This window comes from Triticum dicoccoides, chromosome 3A (assembly GCF_002162155.2).
Source record: "Triticum dicoccoides isolate Atlit2015 ecotype Zavitan chromosome 3A, WEW_v2.0, whole genome shotgun sequence".
Lineage (NCBI taxonomy): Eukaryota > Viridiplantae > Streptophyta > Magnoliopsida > Poales > Poaceae > Triticum > Triticum dicoccoides.
Genome location: NC_041384.1, coordinates 133,310,621 through 133,338,179, shown reverse-complemented (window position 1 = coordinate 133,338,179; position 27,559 = coordinate 133,310,621).

Below are 27,559 nucleotides of genomic sequence, written 5' to 3'. Positions count from 1 at the left end.
AAGAGTTTCCTCGCACTGCCTCACCCACCGCACTGTCTCATGCTCCAAAGGGGAGGCATTCGGCACGTCATGCTACCCCGTGGGCAACTCCAAAGAGAGCGGCTCCTGCGCCGAGCAAGGCCTCTAAAAGGAAGGCCGTGAGGACAAGGCCGGGCCTTCGTCGAAGAGGTACGGGTTTGAAAGTATGCTTTTAGTCACATCCATCTATGACTGTTATGTTTGTCCTGTATCAGGAAAAAGGTTCGCCAAACTATGTCCGGAAATTCGGCAAGTCGTACTCCTAACAGCCGGGGTGCAGACCCTGCCGGAGAGACGGGGGCCGATACGGGAATGACACCGGACTGTGCCTCGGCCGAGGGCTCGGAAGATATGTCTGTCACCAACTCGAAAGTGGAGAGCGCCATGAATCACGGCGCCGGAGGGTCATTATGGGACCTTGACTTCTCAAAAGAGGCGTTTGATGCCTTCAGCTGGGCTGACGCATACATCCGAGCTGCTCGAGATGGGCTGGGCAGAGCCACAAAGAAGCATTTAATGGACGTGCAGGTAAGGTTTCTTTTATCCGAATAGGATAACCACATGCTAGTAGCCCCCAAGACTGAAAGCAGTTGGCACAAGTGATTTAAGGATCGGTGTATAACCAGGTTCTTACGGAGAAGAACAACCTGCTAGCTCAAGAGCTGGATCAGTGTCGGACACAGCTAAATGCTGCTACCGCCGAACTAAAAAAGTCAAAGAAGGCATCTTCTGGTAATGTTCCCCTCCATCGAGGAATAACAATTATATACCAGTTGTGCTAATACTGTTGCTTATCTCATAATAGGATCATCAGATCAACTGGAAGAGAAGTTGAAAACCGCTCAAGCGGGAGAGAAAGAGGCAAAAAGTCTACGCCGCAGGCGAGCGTGTCCTGACCCGAGTCAAAGAGGAGAAAAACAAGCTCCAGGATTCAAACACCAAACTGCGCGAAGAACTGAAAGATGTGCGGGCCCAGCTAGCTGACTCCGTGAAGGAGAATAAAAAGCTGCGAGGCGGCATATTCAGTACATGGCCGAATTTACCTTATAATAGTTTGGAGGTAAAAGTAGCTGATATAGCTATGATTGCAGGTATGTTGACGGGGCGTCCCAAAGAGGAGGTGTCCGGATCATCAAGTGATCTGCTGCAAGGGCTGTCGCAATTGCACGAGCAAGCTCGGCAGGCAATGCGGAGTGTTGCCAAGGCCTTATGGCCATCCGCCTCCCCTCCAGGGAGTATGGAGGAACTTGTAGAGCTGTTCAAGGGAGCGCGGCGGCGTATCCGACTATGAAAGATATCGGCCTCCCGGGAGGGTGCGTGAGAGGCCTGGGCCATGGTGAAAACGCGGTATACCAAGATGGATCCAAACCACATGGCCCAGGTCGGACCGCTAGGGTCAAATGGGGAAAAATTCCCGTTCGTTTAGTATATGACCAAGTAGAGGTGGCCGCTAGATATTCCCAACAGGATTGTAAGTTAGACCGCCTGTTGGACGGTATAGAGGAGGAAGTTTTTGAGTCCAAGTGACTATGTACTTTCTTTGACATATGTAACTCTAGCTGAATTGTAAAACATTTGTCATGGCAGACCTTTTCACTTCAACCTCTGGACCCGAAGGTGCGGAGTGTTTCCGAATAACGGAGCGGCCGAATAGACCGAGGTATGCGTGGAAACTAGGCGTAGGGGTCATAGTTGCTTGAACAGACAAGTTGTATCCGGCTAGTTATGTTATATTACATTAAGATTGTAAGAAACATCTTCCAAAGAGAATAGTTCCGTTAAGGGTTCCTTTCCCTGGGTGTGCATGCGTTAATGTGCATATCCGAACTATGATTGGGGAATCGCAGTATATATCACCTCTGGGGGTTCACAGTGGTGTGAATGCAGAAATATCTTTAATTCACCGACCGAATATTCCCTTAAGAACACTAGCTTTCGGCTTCACCCAGTCTGAGGTACACATCTGGATGATCCAGCAGTAACAATCGCAGAGGTGCTCCCTTTATGCCCTAGCCGAACTAACGGGAACGTAGGGCATAAGCACAGGAGCCAGGCAACCCAGCTTGGCCAAAACTTAAGTCATATCGATGCATATAATGGCGAAGAAAAGGTGCATATGGGAAAAAACGCATATGTGAAGAGCTTGATGCCCAAAGAATAATAACAAGCTTCTGTCCAAGAAGCCCCCAGGTGTAATGGACGTACATATTTGAAGATGTATACGTCAGAGGTGTGCGGTCTAGCCGTACGAGAGCTTTAAAGCGAAAGAAAAAAAGAAAAATGGAAAAGAGAGAAAAAATAATGGAAACTACAGGGGAGAAGGACACGAACGAAGAGTTCGGCGCTAGGCATAGAATCTTCGGAGTCTGGCCGCGTTCCAGGGGTTCGGCTCTAGGCGATTGTCTGATGCATTACGCAGACGGTATGCTCCTCCGGTGAGAACTTCATCAATGATGAAGGGACCCTCCCATTTGGGCTTTAGTTTGTCCTTTTTCTTTTCCGGCAGACGTAGAATGAGTTCGCCAACGTTGTAAGTCTTGGCCCATACTTCTCTGCTTTGATATCTTCGAGCCTGCTATTGGTAAAATGCTGAACGGGCTTTTGCGACATTGCGCTCCTCCTCCAGGCATCTACGCTATCCTGCCGATCAAGCTCGGCTTCTCTCTCTTCGTACATACGCACTCGAGGCGAGTCGTGAATAATATCGCAGGGCAACATAGCCTCTGCGCCATACACCATGAAGAAAGGTGTGTGTCCGGTAGTATGGTTGGGCGTGGTCCGCAGCCCCCAGAGTACGGAGTCGAGCTCCTCAACCCAGTGCTTGTCTGATTCTTTCAAAGACCGCACTAGTCTAGGCTTGATGCCGCTCATAATATGACCATTGGCTCGTTCGACTTGACCGTTTGTTTGCGGGTGGTAGACAGAGGCGTAATCGAGCTTAATGTCGAGATTAGCACACCAGATTTTCACCTCATCGGCTGTGAAATTGGAGCCATTGTCGGTGATGATGCTGTGTGGAACACCATAACGGTGCACAACACCGGATATGAATTCTATCACCGGCCCGGACTCAGCCGTTTTGACTGGTTTGGCCTCTATCCACTTAGTGAATTTATCCACCATAACCAACAGATATTTTTTCTTATGGCTTCCCCCTTTAAGGGGTCCAACCATATCCAGTCCCCAGACCGTGAAAGGCCAAGTAATGGGGATTGTTTGTATGACAGTTGGGGGCATATGGCTTTGGTTGGCGAAGAGTTGGCATCCGAGGCAACGTTGGACAAGGTCCTGTGCGTCTGCTCGGGCTGTCGGCCAATAAAACCCTGTACGGAAGGCCTTGCTAACAAGGGCCCAAGATGCGGCATGGTGTCCGCCGAGACCGGCATGAATTTCCGCCAGAAGCTACCACCCCTCTTCCTCGGAGATACATCTTTGAAGGACCTCGGTAGTACTTTTCTTGTAGAGCTCTCCGTCGTGAACCTTGTAGGTCTTCGAACGCCGGACAATGCGGCGAGCCTCATTCTGATCTTCGGGAAGTTCTTTCCTATTAAGGTAGGCCAAGAAGGGTTCGGTCCATTGGGCGATGACTGCCATAATGAGATGGGTCGACGGTGTTATTTCGGTGGCTGAGCCCCCGATGATATCGGTGTGTTCGGAATCTAGGGTTGTGTTCGGATCTAGACTGTTGTTGCCGCCCTCCCCTTGCCCCACCACAGATGGCTTAAAAAGCCTTTCCAGGAAGATGTTAGGTGGGACGGGGTCGCGCTTGGCGCCAATGCGAGCAAGGACGTCCGCTGCCTGATTACTTTCTCGGGCGACGTGATGAAATTCGAGCCCCTCGAACCGATCCGATATTTTTAGGGTGACATTACGATAAGCTGCCATCTTTGGATCTTTGGCATCAAAGTCTCCATTTATTTGAGATATTGCGAGGTTTGAGTCCCCACGCACCTCCAGGCGTTGTATGCCCATGGCGACAGCCATCCGTAGACCATGCAATAAGGCCTCGTATTCGGCTGCATTATTGGAGTCTGTGTATAGTATTTGGATTACGTACTGGATGACATCTCCAGTGGGAGATGTTAACACGACGCCCGCTCCTAGCCCTGCCAACATTTCGGAGCCATCAAAATACATGACCCAATTGGAATATGTGTCGTACTCTTTAGGGAGTTCGGCCTCTGTCCATTCGGCGACGAAGTCAGCCAGTACTTGGGATTTAATGGCTCGACGTGGTTAGTATGTTATGTCAAATGAAAGGAGCTCAATGGCCCATTTGGCAATTCGACCCATAGCGTCGCGGTTGTTTATTATGTCATTGAGTGGTACTTCAGAAGCCACCATGATCGAACACTCCTGGAAGTAGTGTCGTAGCTTCCAGGATGCCATGAAGACCGCATATGCTATCTTTTGATAATGGGGGTACCGGGATTTTCATGGTGTGAGAAAAGTAGATACATAGTATACTGGGTTTTGGAGTGGGAATTTGTGTCTGTACTGTTCTTGTTCAACGACGAGCATGACGCTCACCACCTGATGTGTTGCCGATATGTATAGTAACATGGGTTCGCCGATGTTTGGCACGGCCAGGATTGGGTTGCTCGCTAGAAGGGCTTTTATTTCTTCCAGTCCGGCCGTCGCCGCATCTGTCCACTCGAAGTTATCGGTGCACCGTAGAAGGCGATAGAGTGGCAGTGCCTTTTCTCCCAATCTGGAGATAAAGCGGCTAAAAGCTTCCATGCAACCAGCGAGTTTTTGGACTTGTTTAAGGTCTGTTGGCGTAGCCAATTGTGATAGAGCTTGGATTTTGGCTGGATTTGCTTCAATTCCTCTATTGGAAACAATGAAGCCCAACAGTTTTCCAGCGGGGACGCCGAAAACACACTTTTTCGGATTGAGCTTTAATGTCATACGCGCGAAGGTTGTCGAATGTGAGACGTAAATCATCTATTAGTGTTTCGACATGCCTAGTTTTAATGAAGACGTCGTCCACATAAGCTTCAACTGTCTTGTCGATCTATTTCTCCAGGCATGTTTGAATCATGCCTTGGTATGTGGCGCCAGCATTCTTGAGCCCGAAGGGCATGGTGTTGAAGCAGAATGGCCCATATGGGGTAATGAATGTTGTTGACTCTTGGTCGGACTCCTTCATTTTGATTTGATGGTATCCGGAATATGCATCAAGGAAACACAGTGAGTCGGGTCCTGTGGTAGCATCAATGATTTGATCAATGCGGGGGAGGGGGAAGGGATCCTTAGGGCAAGCCTTATTGAGGTCTTTAAAATCGACGCACAGGCGCCAGGATTTGTCCTTCTTTGGTACCATCACCAAGTTTGCCAGCCAGTCCGGATGTTTTATTTCTCTAATGAATCCGGCCTCAATTAGCTTGGCTAGCTCCTCCCCCATAGCTTGGCATTTGGGTTCGGAAAAGCATCGCAATGCTTGTTTGACTGGTTTGTATCCCTTTAATATATTGACGCTATGTTCGGCCAGCTTGCGTGGGATTCCAGGCATATCAGAAGGGTGCCAGGCGAATATATCCCAGTTTTCGCGAAGGAAATCCCGTAGCGCAGCATCGACCGTTGGGTCTAGTTGTGCTCCAATAGATGTTGTCTTCTTGGGGTCCGTTGGGTGGACCTGGAATTTGACTATTTCTTCTACCGGTTTGAAGGAGGTGGATTTGGGTCATTTGTCTAAGATCACATCGTCCCTATCCACAATGGAGGGATTTGGCTTGTTGTTTGAAGCGAATGTCTCGAAAACCATCAATACTCTGGGGTTGTCGTCTTCTAGAGGGTGTTGCTCTGGGGTGTTTTTGGTAAGGATGTCCTCGCCGCTCTTGGCTACCTACCGGAGTATCCAACATGCTCTAAGGCTGTGGATTGATATGGTATCCGGTGTTGTGTGTATTTTGCATGGGCCATCGAGCCATCCCTCCAGAACGGTTCCGTGCCGCATAATGGATTTATATTTCTTGGCTATTGGACTGGGCGTGCCACGAGGGTGCGCCCTTTTCGGGACGAGAGGTTGAGTTGGGACCGACGGCTCCCAGCGAGCTGCTTGAGCTTTCCAGGCGCTTTCCATTGTGCTGTACTTCTATACGATAGTTGCCAAGTAAGCGAAGTGTAGTATGCGGTGGTGATTGATGGCATTGAGGATTCCTTCGTCCGTGCAATTGTTGCAGAACACTGATATCGCGACCTCGTCGCGGCAATCTTTAAACTTGTCCTTGACAAGGAGGAATCTAGCCAAGAAGTGGTGGACCATTTCCTGAGACTGCTGTTCTATGCTCATAAGGGCGCTTATGTCTTGGTGGGTGGGTGGAATTGAATCCGGAACCTGACCCGATCGATGATCCGGAGTCTGAAGATCTTCCAGGCTTAACAGTCCGGGCTCTGGAGTATCTTCTGATTGCTTAGGCCCGCTGTCCGATTCTATGTTCGGAAGGCAGGTCATATCCTTTCGTTGGTGGGTATCCGGATCTTCAGGGTCGGCGATCCAAACATACTCCGTCTTTGGTATAGAGGAAGAGTCGCTGTCTTGCTCCTCGACTACTGCTATCTGGTGGGTGACCGGTGCAGATTTGATTTCTCTTTGATCGGGTTTAAGCCTGATCCCATCGTAATCTGTGGCGATTCCCAGGGCGGTGATGCGATCTAGGAGCTCGTTTAAAGATGAAAACTCCGTCGGATCCATATGCTTGGAGTGTTTGGAGTCGATGCCAAGGGGATTTTCGATGGCCCGAGAGGTCATCGCCGGTTTAACGGCCGAACGGGCGGTCATGGTAAAGCCGCCCGGCCGGAGGGTTTGGCCTGGGGCCAGTGCTCCTCCGGAGGTGATATTGTCTTTAAGGACGAGGCGAGTCATCGATCCTATCATCGATGACACAGTGGAACTCTCAATGAAAGCACCAATGTCGGTGTCAAAACAGGCGGATCTCGGGTAGGGGGTCCCGAACTGTGCGTCTAAGGTCGATGGTAACAGGAGACAGGGGACACAATGTTTACCCAGGTTCGGGCCCTCTCTATGGAGGTAATACCCTACTGCGTGCTTGATTGATCTTGATGAATATGAGTATTACAAGAGTTGATCTACCACGAGATCGTACTGGCTAAACCCTACGAGTCTAGCCTGTATGACTATGGTAATGAATCTCCTTCCCTCCGGACTAAGTCCTCCGGTTTATATAGATACCGGAAGGATCTAGGGTTTACACCAGGTCGGTTACAAAGAAATGAATCTACATATTTGATCGCCAAGCTTGCCTTCCATGCCAAGGAGAGTCCCATCCGGACACGGGTGCAGTCTTCGGTCTTCGTATCTTCACAACCATCAGTCCGGCCCATGGCTAACAGGTTGGACGCCCGAGGACCCCTTAGTCCTGGACTCCCTCAGCCCGCCGGCCTCCCCCTCCCTCTTTTATATACGTGGGGAGGGGGCACCCTAGAAGAGATCAAAGTTGATCTTAGCCGTGTGCGGTGCCCCCCTCCACATATTTCCACCTCGGTTATATCGTTGTAGTGCTTAGGTGAAGCCCTGCGTTGGTAACTTCACTACGAAAAAAAGACACATCTGTGACATTTTGGGCCGAACGAAAAAAAATTATGTCATACATATGACACTTGTATGACGATAATTGTGACAAAACCCGGTATCATCATAGATGTGGTGGGCTCCTACTTCCATGACAAAAAATCATGACAGAAAATGGGCTTTTCGTCCTGGGCGGGCCGGAGACGCGGCTGCATGACATTCTTTGGGTCGTCCATGACGGAAAAAACCATGGTAGAAGCGAGGGGGAGGAAAATTTCGGGGAGTTCCCGGTTACGGTGGGAGGTCGGGGGCCGAGCGATGCACGCTTCTCTCATACACATACGCACATGTGTGCGAGGCGTTGGCTATAACTGAACCCGAGCGAGGCGTTGGGCTCTAACTGAACCCGGGCGATTGCACTACAGGCTACGTGTTATTGAACCCGAGCGACCGATCGATGGCTGTTAACTAAACCCAAGCGATCGATCGATGGCTGTTAACTGAACCCAAGCGATCGATCGATGGCTGTTAACTGAACCCGATTGAGCGATTCCTTCGCTACTGCTGCTAACTGAAGCCGATCGATGCTGCCTCTGCATGAACAGTGAGCGTTGCGGGTGGGTTTGGATGAACAGTTCCCGGTGGGGGTGGATGAACAGGACCCCGTGGTGTTGCCTCTGGATGAACAGGACCCCGGTGGATCGAGCCGGTTGGGGCTGGATGAACAGGACCCCGTGGAGGGCTGGATGAACAGGACCACCCCGTGGAGGGCAGGATGAATAGGACAGGATGAACAGTAGCCCGTGGAGGGGTGGTTGAACAGGATCCCGTGGAGAGGGTTGGTTGAACAGTAGCCGATGGAGTAGCACGCGGTGGAGGCTGGATGAACAGGAGCCCGTGGATGAACAGTCATAGGTGGAGGCTAGAGGAGGTCGACGGTGGATGAACAGTAGCTCGTGGAGGCTGGAGGGGGTCGATGGTGTGAACAGTATCCCGTGGAGTCCCTTTTTGCAGTACACCACACCCCTCCCGATGAACAGGACCCCCGTTTCGACCGTAGCGCTCCAACACAAGTCCGTTTCCTCCGTTTTGGGGTATGCCACACCCCTCCCGATGAACAGGACCCCCGTTTCGACCGTAGGAGGTCCATTTCCTCCGTTTTGCGGTAGGCCAGACCCCTCCCGATGAACAGGATCCTGTTTCGAACATGGCCGGTCGAACACAAGGCTGTTTCCTCCGTTCTGCAGTACGCCAGGCCTCGTTTCCATCGCCTATTCCGTCCAAGCCCTCCCGATGAACACGACGCATTCCGTTGCCTCCCCATGAACACGACGCATTCCGTTGCCTCCCCATGAACACGACGATGATGCTGTTTCTCCATTCCGACCTAGCCATGTACACGAGCCCAGGCCGTACGTATGCGTGAGTAGGCATTCGAGACCCCGCCCGTATGTACACATACGTGGCCGTATTTTCTTCCTTGCACCCTGGCCGCTGTACGTACGTGTACATGCTACGTGTGCGCCTCTACTACGACACGTGCGCGCCTCTACATCAACCAATATATATGTGCGTACACGTTCGCGACCAGAATGACAACGCTACGTACGCTTCGACCAGGTAGGTCCCGACTGTCAGGCACTTCCTTGCATGTGAAGATGTAGCTGGTGGGTCCCAGTAGTCAGGGGCAAATGTTTTTTTCGCGAAATACGGTGGCCCATCCGGTGGGTCCCCGCTGTCAGGTGGAGGAATAATTATTTTGCGTGTAATAAGGAGGCACTTCCTTGCTGCGGTCGTGGACCCAACTGTCAGCCTCTCCACGCACAGTACTCTTCTGATGGAAGTCGGTCGTTGACCACATTGACCACGCTGCGCCAAGAGCACCACGGCGCTGGATGATGGCGAGGCCTAGGAAGGGGACGACACGGAGCCGGGGAAGACGCGGTAGTGGATGCCCACGCGTATAGGAGTACGAGGGTTCACTGATTCGCTGCGATGTGAGGCTGCCATCGCCGCAGAATAACAAGGGGTATGGGTGAGTAGAGGGATGGCCTGGCCAGCGGTGGGAGTAGTAGGGGGCGGTGAGGCCTTCGCCGCATCGCAGCCGGGCACGGGAGGCAGGAGCACGAGGCACGACTGGCGCTGGTTTGGGCGGCTGGAGCAAGAAGACCAGAGGTTGAAGAAGCACTACGGCCGTTGGATGGACATCGTACGGACGCTGGAGCTAGAATCGTGCATATTGACTAAGTTGACAAAGCCCTCCATCCCCGTCAACTTAGTAGGCCCACAAGTCAGCCTCCCACCAAGGTGGGTCCCAGCTAGCAGGGGGTATTCATTTTTTGTGCGTAATAAGGAGGCACTTCTGGTGGGTCCGAGCTGACAGCAGGGGAATGTTTTTTTCGCGAAATACGGTGGCCCATCAGGTGGGTCCCAGCAGTCAGGGGCAAACTTTTTTTCGTGATATACTGGTGGGCATCCGGTGGGTCCCTGCTGTCAGTTGGAGGAATAATTATTTTCCGCGTAATAAGGAGGCACTTCCTTGCGGCTGCCATGGACCCAGCTGTCAGCCTCTCCACGTACAGTATTCTTCCGATGGAATTCGGTCGTTGACCACATTGACCACGCCGCGCCGACAGCACCACGGCGGTGGACGACGGCGGGGCCTAGGAAGGGGACGACGCGGAGCCGGGGAAGACGCGGTAGTGGATGCCCATGCGGAGAGGAGTACGAGGGTTCACTGGTTTGGCTGCGCTGCCGTCGCCGCAGAATAACAGGGGGTGTGGGTGAGTGGAGTGGAGGGATGGCCTGGCCAGGTGTGAGGCCTCCACGGCAACACAGCCGGCCACGGGAGGCAGGAGCAGGCGGCACGACCGGCACTGCTTTGGGCGGCTGGAGCAAGAAGACCAGAGGTTGAAGAAGCACTACGACCGTTGGATGGACATCGTACGGTCAGTCGAGCTAGAATCGTGCATATTGACTAAGTTGACAAAGCCCTTCGTCCCCATCAACTTAGTAGTCCCACTATACTGGTTCCCAGCTAGCAGGGGGAGTATTCATTTTTTTCTGTGTAGTAAGGAGGCACTTCCTTGCGTGCGAAGATATAGCTGGTGGGTCCAAGCTGTCAGCGGCGGTAACATTTTTTCATGAAATACAGAGGCCGTTTCAGTGGGTCCCAGATATCAAGTGGAGGAAATCATTATTTTGTGCGTAATAAGGAGGCATTTCCTTGCATGCGGCTGTGGACCCAGCTGTCAGCCTCTCCATGTATAGTCCACTTTAGATGCATGTCGGTCGTTGACCACGCTGACCACGCCACGCCGAGAGCACCAGGGCGGTGGACGACGACGAGGCCTAGGAAGGGAACGACACGGAGGCAGGGAAGACTCTGCCGTTGTTTTTGTTTCCCACACGGAGGGGAGTACGACTGTATGAGGGTTTACTGGTTCATCTGCCATCGCCGGAGAATAACAGCAGGTTTGGGTGAGTAGAGGGATGGCTAGGCCAGCGATGGCAGTACGGTGGGGCGGTGAGGCCTGCGCGGCAGCACAGCCGGCCGCGGGGAGGAGGGAGCATGCAGTCCCGCCGGCGCTTGTTTGAGCGGCTGGAGCAGGAAGAGCAGAGATTGAAGAAGCACGACGGCCGTTGGATGGACATCCAACAGTATACATGCCATCTGTGGAAAGCCTCAAATCTGTGGAAAACAGCATACAGCCCATCCGCCATTATTTCAAATAATTTACAGCCCATTTGCTAATTCTTACGGGTTTTTTTGGAGCCCATATTCTTTATGTTAGCATTACAGCCCATATTGTGGCCACGGTTAAAAAATTATATGAAATTTTGCATATGTCGGTGTGGTCTGAACTGATTTTAATCCCGAAATTTCGAGTCACATTGAGACTGATTTAAAAAATAAATGTATATCAATATAAAATCCAATAAATTGTCCACGCATAAAAATCAATGAAATTTAAAATCTCGAAATGAAAAAAAAAATATTCGAAAATAATTGCTGGTTTGATGTGTTTTAAAAATGTACAGCCCATTTCTCATTACTGATAGGCCATTTTCTCGGCCAGCCGAATGAAGCTCTCCTCGTCTTGAAAGATTTGTAGCCCAACAGGCCTGATAAAGCGACTTACTTGACAAATCACAAAAGAACTGGGCTAGCCATTTTCAGAAAGAAAAAAACTACTGGGCTGGTCTGTGGTAAACATAAAAGAAAAAGCTGTCTAGACAGGCCAGAGTGTCCCCCCCAGCCCAGTTGACACCCTGCTTCCGTCTCAAAAACAAATTAGATAAATGCCACTCCAATTATGGCGATTCATAAAAATGCCACTGCAATTTCCAAACTTTGAAAAATGCCACTGCAATTTTTGCAAACTTTGAAAAACGCCAGTGCAGTTTGCAAACATTGAAAAACGCCACTCCAGACTTCGAAAAATGCCACTAGAAATGGCATGAAATGGCATTTTTCAAAGTGTGGAAATTGCAGTGGTATTTCTCGGATACACCAGATTTGGAGTGGCATTTATCAAATTAACCCAAAACAAAAATAACTGGGCGAGCTGTTGGCTCCTTGGTGTCAGCCGCTCATTGTGCAATTCTCTCGTTTATTGACTACGTTGACAATGGCATGGGACCCAGATGTCAGAAATCCACTGGGAGGAGCCTTTTTTATTGGATGGAAATAAGGAGGCACTTCCTTGCGTACTGCCATGACCTTGGCGGGACCCTGCTGTCATCCTCTCCACTAATCATCTCCTGATTGTGTACGCGTCAACTTGCTAGGCCCACAAGTCAGCCTCTAAATCGTGGAGGACAAAAACAACCCATTTAAAAAAATAACAGCCCATTCCATACGTTCAAACGGAAAGTTCAACATTCAGAGCAATGTAACAGGTCTGATCAACATATAGAGTACTAAACTTCCACGTTGACAACCATCATAGCCAAGTTAACTATCTACTCCCACTAACAGTCTAGTAGCATACAAGTACTAACTTACTCTTAGCTAACTAGATGATGCCGGCCGCCATCTGCTGTCCATGCTAAACGCCGGCACCGGCGTCCTCCGCCTCGCCTCAGACTTTCCAGAGGTGCGATAGGGCGCGTTGCCCGCGCGCGTTGGCCCTTTCCATGCCGGCGTGGTCCACCGAAGCTTCGGCTTCCAAGCGGGAAACCCACTTGACGAGCTGGTAGTAAAAATCAGCGTTGCAAACGCGTGCGTGCCCAACATCCTCCAGGGCTATTTGCAGGGCGCCGGCCTCCACGTAGTCGGCCCAGTTGTGGGCGCTCTGCTCGCGACTCAGAGCGTCGGTGCGCTGCTGCTCCATGACCCACTGGCGGCGCAAATCGGCGATACGCTGCTCCTCCGCCAGGCAGTCGCGCTCCAACAACTCCTGCTCCTTCGCCATGCGGTCGCGCTCCAACAACTCCTCGATCTCCGCATTGCAATCTAAAGACAGATAGAATGCCTCCTCCCTCCGTCTGCCTTCTGGTGAAAACCCGAATACTAGTTCCGGCGGTGACCGCCTTCGGCGGTGACCGCCTCCGGCGTCGCCTACCGCGGACGTGGCGAGCGACGTCGGGCCGGTGAGGGCTTATGAGGATATGGCGAGTTGGGTCACGGTGGCACCTGAGAAGGCCGGGAAACAGTACTTATAGGTGGAAGGTAGCGCGACGGTCATCGGAATTCAATGCATAATGGCTTAGCGCGCTAGCTAGCCGTGGAAAACTAGAGAAACTAAAATTATGACTGTGTCGTCCCGTCCCGTCTGGGTCGCACGCCGGCATGGCGGTCAAACGAGTGCACTCGAATCATCTCCCTCCTTGTCAATAATGATTCCTCGAATTTAAAGCGTATCTTCTTTCGCATCAGTTAGCTGCCTTAATTACGGTCGGCTGCATGCAGGCACTCAGAATCGCTCGCAGGCAGTTCGCGAAGCAGCATGCAACGAGTCGCAGCTGAGGGCATGCATGCAACCACTTAAATCGCTAGAATTAATTAGGCTTAAACTTCTGCATGCCGTTAATTATTGCCATGCCTTGGTCTTGCTGCTTTGCTCACGGGACTAATAAATCCCGGACGGAGGGAGTACCTTGGTTGGTGAGAGGTTTGAATTAATCCCTGCAAACCGGAAAGGAGGTACTAGTACGTGCGTGATCCGCTATTTATTCGTGTAGGATCAAGTAGGTCGTTTCTTGAATTGAGCCCTACAAACCGGAAAGGAGGTAGTACGTGCGTGATCCGCTATTTATCCGTGTAGGATCGATAGTGTAGCTTGTCAGTTTCTTCAGAGGAAGGCATTTTTATCCGTGTAGGATCGATAGTGTAGCCTGTCAGTTTCTTCAGAGGTAGGCATTTTTATTCAAAAAACTGTCACTTTGCATCTTGCGTCGCAAATAAAACTGCCAGGAGCGCATTTGTAGGCTAGCTAGTGATCGATCAGTAACTTGTAAACACTGAACGAACAGAAATAAGTAATTGTTAATGCATCTCAGTGATTCACAGATCATATACAAATATGTAGCTCCAAAAGCAAGGATCAGCCACTTCGGATCTTGCGTCGCAACTAAAACTAACTAGTACGATTCCCATACATAAGATCAACATGTTATGCATCTCAATGATTCACAGATCATATACAAATATGTAGCTCCAAAGGCAAAGATCTGGAAAAAAACATTTGTTCTTCCTACTAACATGGATGCTTCTCTTGGCCAACATTCAGTACAGACTGAAAGACAAATTTGTTTGTGAAGTCTACAATTCCTCTTGCAAACGTAAGTGGTTTCACCAACAGCTGGAACCATGAGAATGAACCACACATGATGGAGGAACATCCACTGCAATACGATTTGGTCTTCTCTCGATCACACGGCGAGACTATTTTTGGAATACAAACTTTAACTTAGGCAAAATGATGCCCATTGTATAATCAGACCAAAGCAATGAAGCACCTAATGTTGGCCAATAAATAGTACAGTACTACTTTTCTGCAGTCCATGAAGTGACTATCCAATCTTTCTGTGTCTATTTTCAAATGGCACTGCATGCAGTGACTATACTATTCTCTTGTGCAGTTCAACCAAAATTGCGGCCACTTTGTTTGTTTGCCAAATAGCAACGGGCAGGCATCTCTGTCTCCACAAATATCAAGTAGCTAGTAAACATATACCACACCTTGTATTTTCAGTTTAAACATGTCTCTTCCGCTTAGCATCTGTCATGTTCTGCACTGGACAATCTGATACAGTTATGTTTTGCCCTGGACAATTTCATACTGAATTGATTTGCTGGTTCAGAGCAGAAATATAGCGCCTATTCTTCATCAGACCAAGGATATCCATGTTCGCAGTGATGGAAGAGGTGAAATCGATACAACCGAAATTGAGCATCCAATCATTGAATCATGTCTTGCACCTCCAATGTAGGTCCACCCTGCCAATAAATTCACATGCAAACCACTAGTATTACTATCTAATGACAGTACAAAAAGAGTAGCAAGATAGTAGCAAACCATGTACCTTCGTAATGAACAGCTCATAGTGCCACCAATTGGATATAAAGGTTTGGAAAAAACATGCTCCTAATGTTGAACCAGTTGGACTTTTTGTGCAGTTCCACTAAAATCGAGCATCCCTATTTGCATAGATATTGAAAGTGTGATTACTCTAAAAGTGGCACTAGTTGAAGCATAGACTCACAAATATAAGCATTCCAATTTCTTAATGGGAAAAGGTAGCAAGACTGTTTCTAACCCCCTGTTTGAAGGAATAAATAAAGAAACAGCGGCTGATGTCAGGAAGGCATACATAGTTTTTCTGGAAAAGTGAGCCATTCCTGACCTTTCCTCTTCTTTAAGCAAATTTTGTGCAGTTCTACTAAAATAAAATGCCATCACCACCTTGACAATTCAGTGACATTGTACAAAAGGAAATGACTTAACATTACATCATGATGTCAGGTATGTAGTCGACACGCATTAGAGACAAACATACAGACCTCCTCAAGAGAACAGCCGGAGGAGGAGGTACCCACTCTTGACCTTTCCTCTTGTCTTCATAATTGTCTGTGCAGTTTAACCAAAATAAAATGACATCAGCGCCTTGGCATTTTGGTGACACTGTACAAAAAAATTAACTTATCTCATGAAAGTGAGGTATGTAATCTATAAGCATTAACAGTTTAAAAATCTGAAGGTAGTAACAAGTTTCATCGTTGGTATACTGGCTGTGCAACAGCATTAGAATTCCTTAGCTGAAAAATCTTTAATACATCCACAATCAACAGCTAACCCTGAAATAATCCGGTGACATTAAATGGCATTGCTTAAATTTATGGGTGGCATTAGACTGAGAGCGGCATTAGTTAAATGTGGCATCACTTTAGCAATAGCATTGCTTGACTTGACTGTTGGCGTTATACTAAAAGCAAAAAAAGTGGCAATAAGAGCATGGGAGGCCCATTCGGACAGTGGGCGCACTAGTACGATGTACCTCCACGGACGTAGAGTGGTGAGGGAGGTATGGTTTCCCAGAGCAACAAATATCCAGGCAGCATATGTGGATTACGTCCCATTTTTGTTCTCTTTAGCCACCTTTTTCCTATGCGAGGACAACAAACCGATCGACCTGGTCATTCTCTATTGCGTTGTCATGCCTTTCTACCCTTCTTCAACCAAGAGACACGAGACTCGTTCCTTAGCTACTGATTTTCCCCTTTTCAACCTAGATGCGGGTTCGATGCCTACTCTCTTGGACAGTACAGTCTCCCTTCCTTTCCTTATTCAACCCAGACATGGATTAGTCTGCATGAAGTAGGGTTTCCTTTAATAGTGCAAATTATGGTTTTCATCTGTGTGGCCAGCAGAGTAGAGGATAGCAAATTGGGAAGATGGTGGAGTGGAAAAAGATCCACATGCAACGACGTAGCAGATGGGGCAATAGAACAAGGTTATGGCTCGAAAAGAGGTAGCATACCTGAGAGTCGGCGGGAAGTGGCTTCGCTCGTGGTCGTCGTCCTCCGCACACACTACGGTAGCGAGCTTGGGGATGGAGGTCATCCTGCGCGGGCGCTAGGTCTGAGAGGACGGCCTTGTCGTCAGTGCATGACCTCGCTCGCCGATGACGAGTGCGTCAACGCTGCACGTCCTTTTCTTCCCCGGCGGATCTATGACCACCGGTGAGGAGGGAGAGAGGGGCCGTCTTTTTTAGATCTGGAGAGAGGGTGGTAGTGTGAGAAGCAAGTGGGCAGCCCTTAGCAAGAAAGCGCTGAAGCTCCGGCCTATATATCTTTTTTATACTACTAGTACTGGAGGTGGGGTAGTGGTAGAGTAGTTTATATTTTCTCTGCGTACAGTACCAGTTAGTCGTGCTTCAAAACTGATCGGCACTCCATTAAAAAAATAAAGGTCGATAACTAATGCGGCACCTCGGGCCAACGCGGCCAGATCGCATTTTGCACGAGAAATTACACACCATGTTTCGTTGACATGTGGTCCCGTTCCAACATATCAGTGAGTTGACGGCGAGTAGTAGGAGTATTTCCGAACGGACGTGTAGGCTGGGGTGCCTCTTCGTGAACCGTGGCAAACTCGCAACCGTCCACCGACTCTTCGCCTTTCCCTCTCGATTTGGAACTGTTGTCGCACGCTCTTCCTCTCCCTCCTCCATTTTCCTTCAGCCCTTCACCCTTCCTTCTGCCATTGTTCGATCGTCTTCTCCATGGAGGGAACAGGCCGGAAACGACCATGTTGTTCTTGCCCCGATCTGAAAGGTGATGTGGTGGAGGAACTCATTGATCAGTGGAACGTCATCACCCCGGGTAGCATGGCAGGTTCATTCAAGCCCATTCTCGACTCAACTAATAACATCATTACAAAGAACCCAAGAGTCAAGGAGCGGTTTGATCTCCCCTATCTTCTTCGTCGTGACCCTGATGACTAGCGCCGGCACGACGGAGGCCTCGCCCTGTGCTAGTTGATGCCACTTGATAATGATATGTATGATGTTAAGATGCCATCGCTTGAGGGCAAGGCTTGGGCGGGCGCAAATGGAGATTGGGTTGTTTACATTGGGTCCAACTGTGAGTGGGAACTTGTGAATGTCTACACTCGTGACGGGTTCCACTTCCAAAAATCTCAGAACACTGCCCAGAGGTTCAGCACACCGGTATTGTACGCACGTTCAAATACGATCATTGTGACTGTCTTCTACGGAAGATAGCAATTTGTCAAGTTCCCAACCACTCTTCAAATTACAACAACTATCAAGTTGTTGCTATCTTCGACAAGCTTGTTGCCGTCCTTTGTGGTTCGACTCGATGGACATTGCTCAAACATCAGTTTCTGTACACGGATGAGTACTGTGATGCAATTCAATACGAGGGCCTTGTGTTTGCTGCCACCACTAGTGGCACTGTTTTTGCATGGGATCCTCATAGTTTCAGTACGTTTGTCTTCCACCGTAATTATAATTGTTTCATCCACATGCATGCGGGTTAGCAAGTTTCCCTTTACTAATTAACCTTCTTCTTGTGTTTCCAAGGTCCCGTGAACATCCCACCACCTATACTTGAAAAAAAATTATAACCAAGGGGGAGATGACGATGGTGATGATCACAAGCATGAGGACGAGCAGCGCCCATATACTCTGTGGTGCCTGGCAACTAATTCTGATGGATCACCTCTTGTTGTGTGTATACAGCCCACTGATGATGTTACTATTAAGGTAGCAGGTGTAGTCTCCCATGGTCGCACTCTCCGGACCTATTCCAACACCCGTTGCATGGTATTCGGGGTGGATACTAGTGTGCTAGCGCCAACTCCTTCTCCCTGGTACATAATTGATAGTCTTGGAGAAAGCTCGCTCTTCCTTGGACAAAACTATCCGATGATGGTGAAAGGCGATCCAACTGATGTTGACACAACGTTAACAGTACCATTTATGAGAAGCAATTGTGTCTATACCTCGGACATTTGGGTGGTTCCCTACCCTGGTACTGATATAGTAGGCCGCTTCAGCCTGGATGATCAGTCCTGCATTGGTTTCCAGATCGACAATCGATGGCCCGTCCCAGAGAATCACTTGTGGTTCAAAGCAAGCGTTTCCAACGCTGAGGAATGGTTGAGTTGAAGTTCATTTCATTGCTTGTTATTTGTTGTGTGGTGAAAACTTTAGTATTTATAATGTATCCTCGTTGTCGATGTGGGTTGATGACCTGTTGTATGTAATAAAATGATATGCGTGTGATAAACTTACTAAATTTATGAATGGCTTTCGAGTCGCTTCTCTAAATTTGTACTAGCTTCACATGCTTTGCGCGTCGGGCGGGTGTTTTTACTGTAGCCATATGTTAATGTGTTCATTGTACGTAACCAGCACCTCGAATCCTCGATACTAGTAATATATAGTAGGAGTAAGTAGTAGGAGTAGTAGGGTGGCATGGGCCAAAACAAGCATTCACATCCAGGAGTACGGCACACGCCACCACCACGACATCCATCTGACACCATATTATTTCTTGGAGTCCGTGCTAGAGCAATCTCTTCAACCTCTTCGTTTCTCTAACTTCAGCCATCGCGCGGCGAGCGAGGTGGGGATTTGCCGATAGTCGGTTTCCTTAACTGCGGTCCCACTTGTAAGGCCAACTCCAATGCACAACCCCAAACGCACCTCCGTTTTGCACGAACTCCAATGATAATTTTGACTAGAAAAGCAAGACCAAAGAAAACAAGAACCACAAGAATACATTTTACTACTCTTGTAAGTTGGATTAGTGCCTTCTTGATGCATTCATTGTTGATCTGTGGAGGCTTGATCTTGCGTCTGTGCTAGCTAAAAGTGATAGAACATCTACTAAATTGTGCTCTATCAATATATGGATGTACTCTTCTTCCCAATACAAAAACTTGCATCCATTCTACTCCCTCCGTTGCACAATACATGCCTTCTATTTTTCAAAATATATGTATCTAGACATGTCTTAGTATATAGGTGCATCCATTTTTGGACAAATGGAAGTCAAGTATTTTGGAACGGAGGGAGTACACAATAAAAAATTTAAGTTATCACAACTAGTCTAATCCGAGAGCAGAACCGAAGATTTGGTCGGGTTCTTCCTCCTTTTGCCGACACGTGGGACATCCAGCATCCAGGTCGTGTCATGAAAGAAAATAGAGTGGTAGTTGAAGCCACGAGATGTGCATCTTGGGTTAAACTGTAAATAGAATCTTACTACTCTTGGGTAACTCCAAAAGCGGCCACCAAAGATCTTTATTGGATTTGTTTTTCATCACCAGCATGTCGAGGTGAAAGATGTGCAGGTTCAGTGGGTCCTCTTGCGTGTTCACTGACATGTGGGGCCGCATGTGAGCAAACAGACGATGGGCTCCGCGCATCCGCTGGCTGGCTGAGAAGAGAGATAGAGGAGGGCTGACCACGGACTGAAGGAAATTTGTTCTATGTACCTCGATATAGGCTCGATATAGTGGGTGGCATGGGCCATAACTAGCATTCACGTCTAGCAGTACGGCACACGCCACCCACACGAGTCCCATCCGACACCAATTTTCTTGGAGTCCATGCTACAGCCATCTCTTCTCCCTCCTGTTTTCTCAGCCATCGCGCGGTGGGCGGGGTGGGGGTTTGCCTATAGTCGGTTTGCTCAACTGCGGTCCCACTTGTAAATGAAAATGCAACACCACACGCATTCCCACTTGAGCGGCGTGCCAGACCAACCGTATGGGGGTGCGACGCGAACACGGCAGGCTTTTCCTTTTGAACTCATAACTTGTAAAATTTGGTTCTACTCCATGGCGTGACCGATAGATAGAAAATAACGGTTTTGCCTAGAGTAATGAGAAGTTTGGTTCTGGCGTCGTTCATGCATGGAGTACGTACGAAAATTATGAAGTTGATGCATGGATTTGACGGAAAGATGAATATACATAAGGATCCATCAACGTTCAACGACATCCTCACGCCCTAGTGCGCCGGGTCACCAACCGACGTGTGAGGAGCAGCGGCGTTGGCGGCGACCTCAACGTGCTTCTAAACAGTGCCGTCCAAGGTTGCCCTGCGCTCCAAGAAGGCCAGCATCCTATCGTCCTCCTCTTGCATGTAGTAGTCCTTGTGGACGATTTGCATGTAGACGTGGGTGATTATGTCGATGGTGTCTTGCTGCGCCAGGCGCTGCGCGGCGAGCGCGACCTCGAGGTGGACATTCTCCGGCGCGATGGCGGGCAGTCGCAAGGCCACCAGTGCGTCGAAGAGGTTGTTACCATAGTGGCCGTTGAGGGTGGCGGGCACCGCAGAGCCTGGGCACGTCGGCTGGAGGATTACGTCAAAGTCGTCCGCAAGCTTCTTGACGATGGTGAACTTGTCGAGGGAACCAACGAGGACCTCGTCGAACAAGGAGACGAAGCTGTCGTCCAAGCGGCCCCTCGCCCTGGCGGCCTCAAGCAATACTACCTGGAGACGTTCCTCGGTGTCGGGCCGCAAGCCGGCGTCGTGGACCATCTGGCACAGCCGGCTGATGCTTGCGCTCGTCACCTCCATGGGTCTAGCGTAGCTTCTAGTCAACTAATCTTGCGATTCGAGTGATCACTCAGCCCTTGGTTAGCGTGCGTAGGTGCGTAGGATTTCGTACTACTCCTCGGCCCTCTACTGCACCTGCCTTTGGCTATATGATAGGTGGGCCAGCCACCCCCTGCGGCCACGTGTCATTCACCCAAAGGCAGTTGTCGTAAGTCAATGAAGCTGCGTCCCCCTCTGTGCCGGTGCAGTATAGTCATCTCACCAGACCTCTAGTTGGGGCCAAACGAGAGAAGTTTGATGTTGACTGGTTTATTGGTCCCCTTTGCATTTTGCGCCAAGTTTTGACCTTTGATTTAACTAATAAAATGTTAATGCATGTAAACAAAAATGTTGTGTAAGTCACCTTACAAAAACCAAATAATCCCAAAATACTTAGGCACGGTGCATTAACTCCCTCCTTGTTTCTTATTTCGTGACATATCAACCAATGAGAAATGTGGGACGTGCATGCTTTCAATGACTTGAGACTACCAAACATGACATGCAGTGTTTAGTTCATTGCATGTAATCCTATTAGTACTCTAGTTAGGAGTAGCAAAAAACATTAAGTTCTCTCGCCGATAGGAATAAAACACCATGTATTTCTTTATAGAGAGAGTAGTACATTTTTGGTGACATGCATTACTAGATATTGCTAGTCAAATACTAAAATCCAGATGGACGTGGTAGTACTCCTAAATCCAGACGGTGGTGCTACTAGTACTAGTAGTAGTACTACCAATGTAGTAGTATAGGAGTACTAGCACTGTACTACCCGTTGGTCAAATTATTACGTGCTGCTCCTCACAGTGATGTGACAAGACCCTGCGTCGGAGATGACACCTGAGTATAGGCGCCGTGTTTGGTATACCATAGTCAGCCTCACCGTCTGCAGTCACTATCATCATGGCTGTAGAGCTAGCCTGCTTACAACAAGCCCTGTTCGACATAATTTCCCGTGCGTAGATGCCCGTGCATTGCACGAAACACCAAGATTGGGGGTGGACGGCTCCGGCAGCGTCCATCGTGCCAGATTTTTCCACGGCCTTCTACTCCTAGATGTGGTGGGGAGGAGATGAGGCTGATTGTGAGAGACAAGGAGTTGTTTGTAAATAGGGAACAAGTGCGGGCATCTTTTTGCAAAAATGGAGAAGCTTGGTTTGTATGCGTCAGATCTAGATCCGACGGCTATTGGTGAAAGATGGGAGGCACAACATCATCACCAACTCAGGACCTGTTTGATTCGCAGGATTTTGAAACACGGGAATAGGACACGGCAATATTACAAGTTTCAAACTAATATTACAAATGTTAGGGGTAATGTTGCACCTACGAAGAGGGAATTGCTAGGAAGTTTACGTAAGAACTTTCGTTACTTTAGGTGGATGCAGCATTATCGTACAAACTAAAAGCCACCGCCCTAACAAGTCACTAATGGGCAAATAAGTTTTCGAGTCTCTGGCCACTTGATGTTTCAAAAATAAATTCAGCTTCTGCGGAGACTTTATCATTTAGGCTTAGACGCTTGCGGTGATCAGCACACCATTCATTGTTGCGCCAAAGAATGCCAAACCTCATTACCTTGAGCACACTTGCCTCCAGAACAAAGAACCTGGCCAATTTAATCTCAGATGTGCTGCCTCGGTAGTCGATCAAATCAATTTCTGTAAGATGGAGATCAAGGCATTCGATGAGATTGTTATAGTGCGGCACATTTTTCACTTTCGGGTCTTTTTTAACTCCAAAAGAAGAGAACATATTAGAGCAGCTGGCTGCATAAGATTGTTGTGTCATCAAGAGGTACCAATATCATTCGCTCATACGATAGGGTTGGCTGGCTAGTGATATTTTTTCACTCACTCACTCTCTCTCTCTCTCTCTCTCTTTCTGTTTCCTCTCATTTAACTAGGAGCACGTGAAGAGCTTGGGCATTTGTTGCCTTCCACTATGTGGCCGATGCCATACTTTGCAAAAGTATGCCACATAACACGCATTGATGTCAAATCAAAAGATTTTGGCACCGCTCTCGCGATGTGAGAGAGTTGGCACCGTTGTGCACACAGACCCACATGTATAAACAAATCAATCAAACCAACTACACCAGCCTATCACTCTCCCAAACAAGTGTTTTTTATTGCCTCAGTCCTTTCTCTCTCTCTCTCTCCCACGCAGTGTTTTTTCATTGCGTGAGTTAATTTGGCATCGGAGCAAAGTAGGTGATCCAGATTGGGACACCAGGTGAGCAATGGAGGGGCATAGATGCCAAATGCATCACAAGTGAATTTGGCACATGTTTTGGCCTACATAGCCCACTTTTGTAATACTACCTCGTATTTAGTATAAAATTTTGACCATAGATTTACCTAAGAAAATGCCAATGCATGTCACTAAAAATTACACCATTTGAAATTATGTTCAAATACGAATCCAACGATATAGTTCTTAGTGACATGCATTAACATTTTGTCAGTTAAGTCTATGGTCAAATTTGATACTACAAAATTGGAAGAGTAAACCAGGACGGAGGTAGTACTTGCTTTTAGGGTAACCATAGAGTTACTGGAGTAGTCTAAGTTACTTTCCACTATGACTAGCCTAGGCTACTATAGTAGTATAGCATAAAAACGATGCAGGTGATCACGTGAGAAAAAATACTAAAAACATTTCTTTCGGTGCAGTGCGTAGATGCAGTTTTTAACACTACACTTGTCATCGTAATTTGGGAAAATTACGAAAAAATTGAGCTACGTTGTGATTACCGTTTACTTATAGGAAAGAAGTTTCACCTCGATGAGTAGCTTCTTCGTGCACGGAAAGCATGTAAGGAATCCAACAACTTGATCTAGATTGGGGCCGATAGATTTTAGTGCTAAGATCTTCACTGTGTGCATGGACTGGGTCAAGCTTGTGGGAATCATTTTCTGGAAGATGGTTGTAAATACATCAAGAAGAAATTTAAAAATGTGAATTTCAAGAAGACGGAGAAGAAGATGAGTGTTGTACCTGAACGATTACAGATCCAATAAAGAGTTCGGAGAATTTGGCAGACGAGTACACCAACGCTGTCAATTTCGGCGCGTCAATGACCCTGACTTTTGTTGGACCTTCTAGATCCGATACAAGCAATCTCTCAAGGAAAGGCGCATTCTCAATTACCATAACGTGGAACAGCTGGAGTGATCTCTTCCGAATTGATGTCTTGTTGCGGGGCCAGCAAGACACATAAATCCATCGGAGATTCGTCAAGGCGATGTGGAGGCTAATGAACCCATGGATCTGCTTAAGACGAAGGTACTCGAGCGCAGTACAGCTGTGGAGCAGGTGCTCCATAGCCTTCTTCGAGATGACAACGTCGAAGAGGTCGAGCTACTTGAGTTGAGGGAGAAGAAGAGCGGGCGCGGCATTAATCTGGGGAAGATAGCAGGAGCTAAAGCTGGCGCGGCACAGCGTTGGCGTGAGGCGGAGCACAGACAGTGGTAGAGAGCAACATCGTCCAGCTTCAAAGTTGAGCTCCTCGAGCTGATCTAGGGTGGGGGATAAGAACCACTCGTCGAACTTGGGTTGGACCTTGCAGTTGGTACTGAACATGCGGATGTCAAGGCGTTTGGCTGGCCCAGGGTGCGATGAAAGGATCTTGGAGACTGCGGCCATGCGTTTGCAATCCCCGTCGCAGAGGCAACTGTTAACGGTGAGGTTGAGGGGGTCGCAGCGCCAGAGGGGGCGCCACCGTCGGGAGAGCAGGGCGGTCCGCACGGCAGATTTGGTGGGGAGGAGGCCGATGATGACGAGCAGCGTGTCGTCGGGGAGGCTGCTGATGAAGTCCAGGCTTGCCGGATGCGGTTTTGGCTCAAGCTGCCTCCGCTTGTTGGCTACCTCGCCGTCCATCTCAACCGGCGACGACGCCGGTGTACACGTGTGCTGGTGTGTGTTGTGTGTTGGGTGTGCGCGAGTGCGTCCTTCTGTGCATGCCGCCGCGCAGTGGTGAATTGTGCGCGAGTGCGTCCTTCGCGCGCAAGAAGTTTGTCCTCAATGCGCCCTCAATTTACTAGCATGCGGGGTGCTACCCCGAGTGGTTTCAACTCTGTTTACTTCACCGCGTGTCAGATGGGCCTCTAGTTTACTTATTTTCATCCACTGCCACATGGGCCAGCACACGAAGATACAGAACACGAGCTGACAAGGCAGCATGTGGATTAGTTGACCGGCCAACTAAACAATATACGGAGCTATATGTTGACACAGTGAGCGTATAATCCGTCGGTATAGAGAGTTCGAGTGAGAGGGGAGGCCCGTGAGAGATAGCAGAGAGAGAGAGAAAGAGCTACTCCCTCCGTTCGATAATGTAGTTCCAACATTTTTTTAAGTCAAACTTTTGAAATTTTGACCAAGTTTATAAAGAAATTACTTATATCTACAATACCAAAGATAAATGATAGTATGAAGTAAGTACATGTTGTGATGAATCTAATGATCGTTCCAGATGTAAATGTTTTTCTCCACATATACCTGGTCAAACATTTCTGAGGTTTGACTTTTCAAAACATCCATATGCTTATGGACGTGACAGAGTCCCTAACAAGAGAGAGAGAGAGAGAGAGAGTGAAAAAAGTGTGTGTGCATGTGTGAAAGAGACATGGACAACACATGATAAAAGTAGAGAAAAAGTGTGCGTGTCTTATGCAAACATATCACACATGCATCTTCGACAACGGAGGCAAGGTGAGGAGATAGTGTGTGGTTGTTTGGAACCGAGAGAGAAAGACCCCTAGCACGTGGCCAAGAGGGGTCTGACAAACAAGGGAGAGAGGTCGAGAGAGACGTACGGAGAAAATGCAGACATGGGGAGGAGAGAGTGTATGTTTGTCATAGAGAGATCCCCTGGAGATCGTGATGGGACTACATGGGTGGGAGATCGAGTGACAAGGTGTGTGCGCGATAGAAGATGCCCCGAGAGATATCGAGATAGACGTATGGATGAAGGAGACAATACGTGTGTTCCTGTTGGCTAGTAAGAGATAATCATACTTAGGAGGGGGAGTGCTTGCGCCTATGATGGATTGAGGGATTATGGTACTTAGGGGGGTGCGTGTCACATGGAGAGAGAACAAGGGCGGAGAGTGTTGGATGGGTCTATATGTATAGCACGAGAGAGACATGTGTATGTGTGAACCAGGGAGATATAAGGCCAGTTTGGCTTGCGTCCTGAGCATCTTTTGCCTGGCCTGGGGTTGTGGCTGGATTTCATGCATGCTTGTTTGGTTGCTACCCTGTGAAAAAGAAAGCCCGCCTGGCCTGGGTTCCCTTGCACTTTAATTAGCCTGGCTGAACTCCAGACACTGCAAGTAGCCTGGCCCAGGCGACCGATTTCGAACACCTGGTCGTGCCTGGTCGTGTGGCCACGAGGCTAACAGCAACATGGATGGATATTAGCATTAAATAATTGATGCATGGATTGATTGATGGGACGTTGATGCTTTGCCTGGCCCAGGCATGAACCAAACGCTTCAGCACCACACAAGCCTGGCCAGGCAGAAATATTTTACATCTCATGTCCACACCAGGCAGTACCGGCCATCAAGGCATGAGGGTCAGGTCACGAACCAAACTGACCAATAAAGTTTGAGAGAGATTGAGGAGCCCCGATAAGGCTGAGTGGTGCGTCAGATAGCTGAGAGGGGGAAAGAGATATTCCATCCGCTCGATAATGCAGTGCATGTAAATGTTTTAGAAGTCAAACTTTGGAAACTTTGATCAGGTTTACGCAAATGTTATTTGTATCTACAATACCAAAGATACATCATACAAAACTACATCTCATGGTGAATCTAATGGTATATGTTTGACGTACTAGATGTAATTCTTTTTCTCCACGTACATGGTCAAACTTTGTGATGTTTGACTTTTCAATAAATCTATATGCTATGGACCGAGGAGAGTGACTCAGTCGAGACAGATCAAGTGCGTGTGAAGCAGAATGAGTAAGTGTGCAAAAAGAGTATGTGTGTGAAAGAGAAAGTGACAACAAATGATAAATTAGAGAGAGTGTGTTTTTTCGTTTCTTATGCGAACATATCACGCATGCATCTCCGAGATGGAAAAGCGAGGCGAGGAGATACACGAAGATAGCTAGTGTGTGATTGTTTGCAACGGAGAGAGACACCCCTGTAGCACATGTCCACTAGAGGTATGGCCAACAAGGAACAAAGGTCGAGAGGGACACATGGATGGCATGGACGCATGGGGAGGGAGAGAGGGTGTGTTTGTGATAGAGAGATCCCGTCGAGATCATGAGGGGACTATATGGGTGGGAGATCGAGGGAGTGCGTGCGCGATAGAAAGATGCCCCGAGAGAAATCGAGATAGACCATGCACATGTTTGTGATGGAGACTAAGATTAGCTAGTCATATACATATAGGGGGACTGCG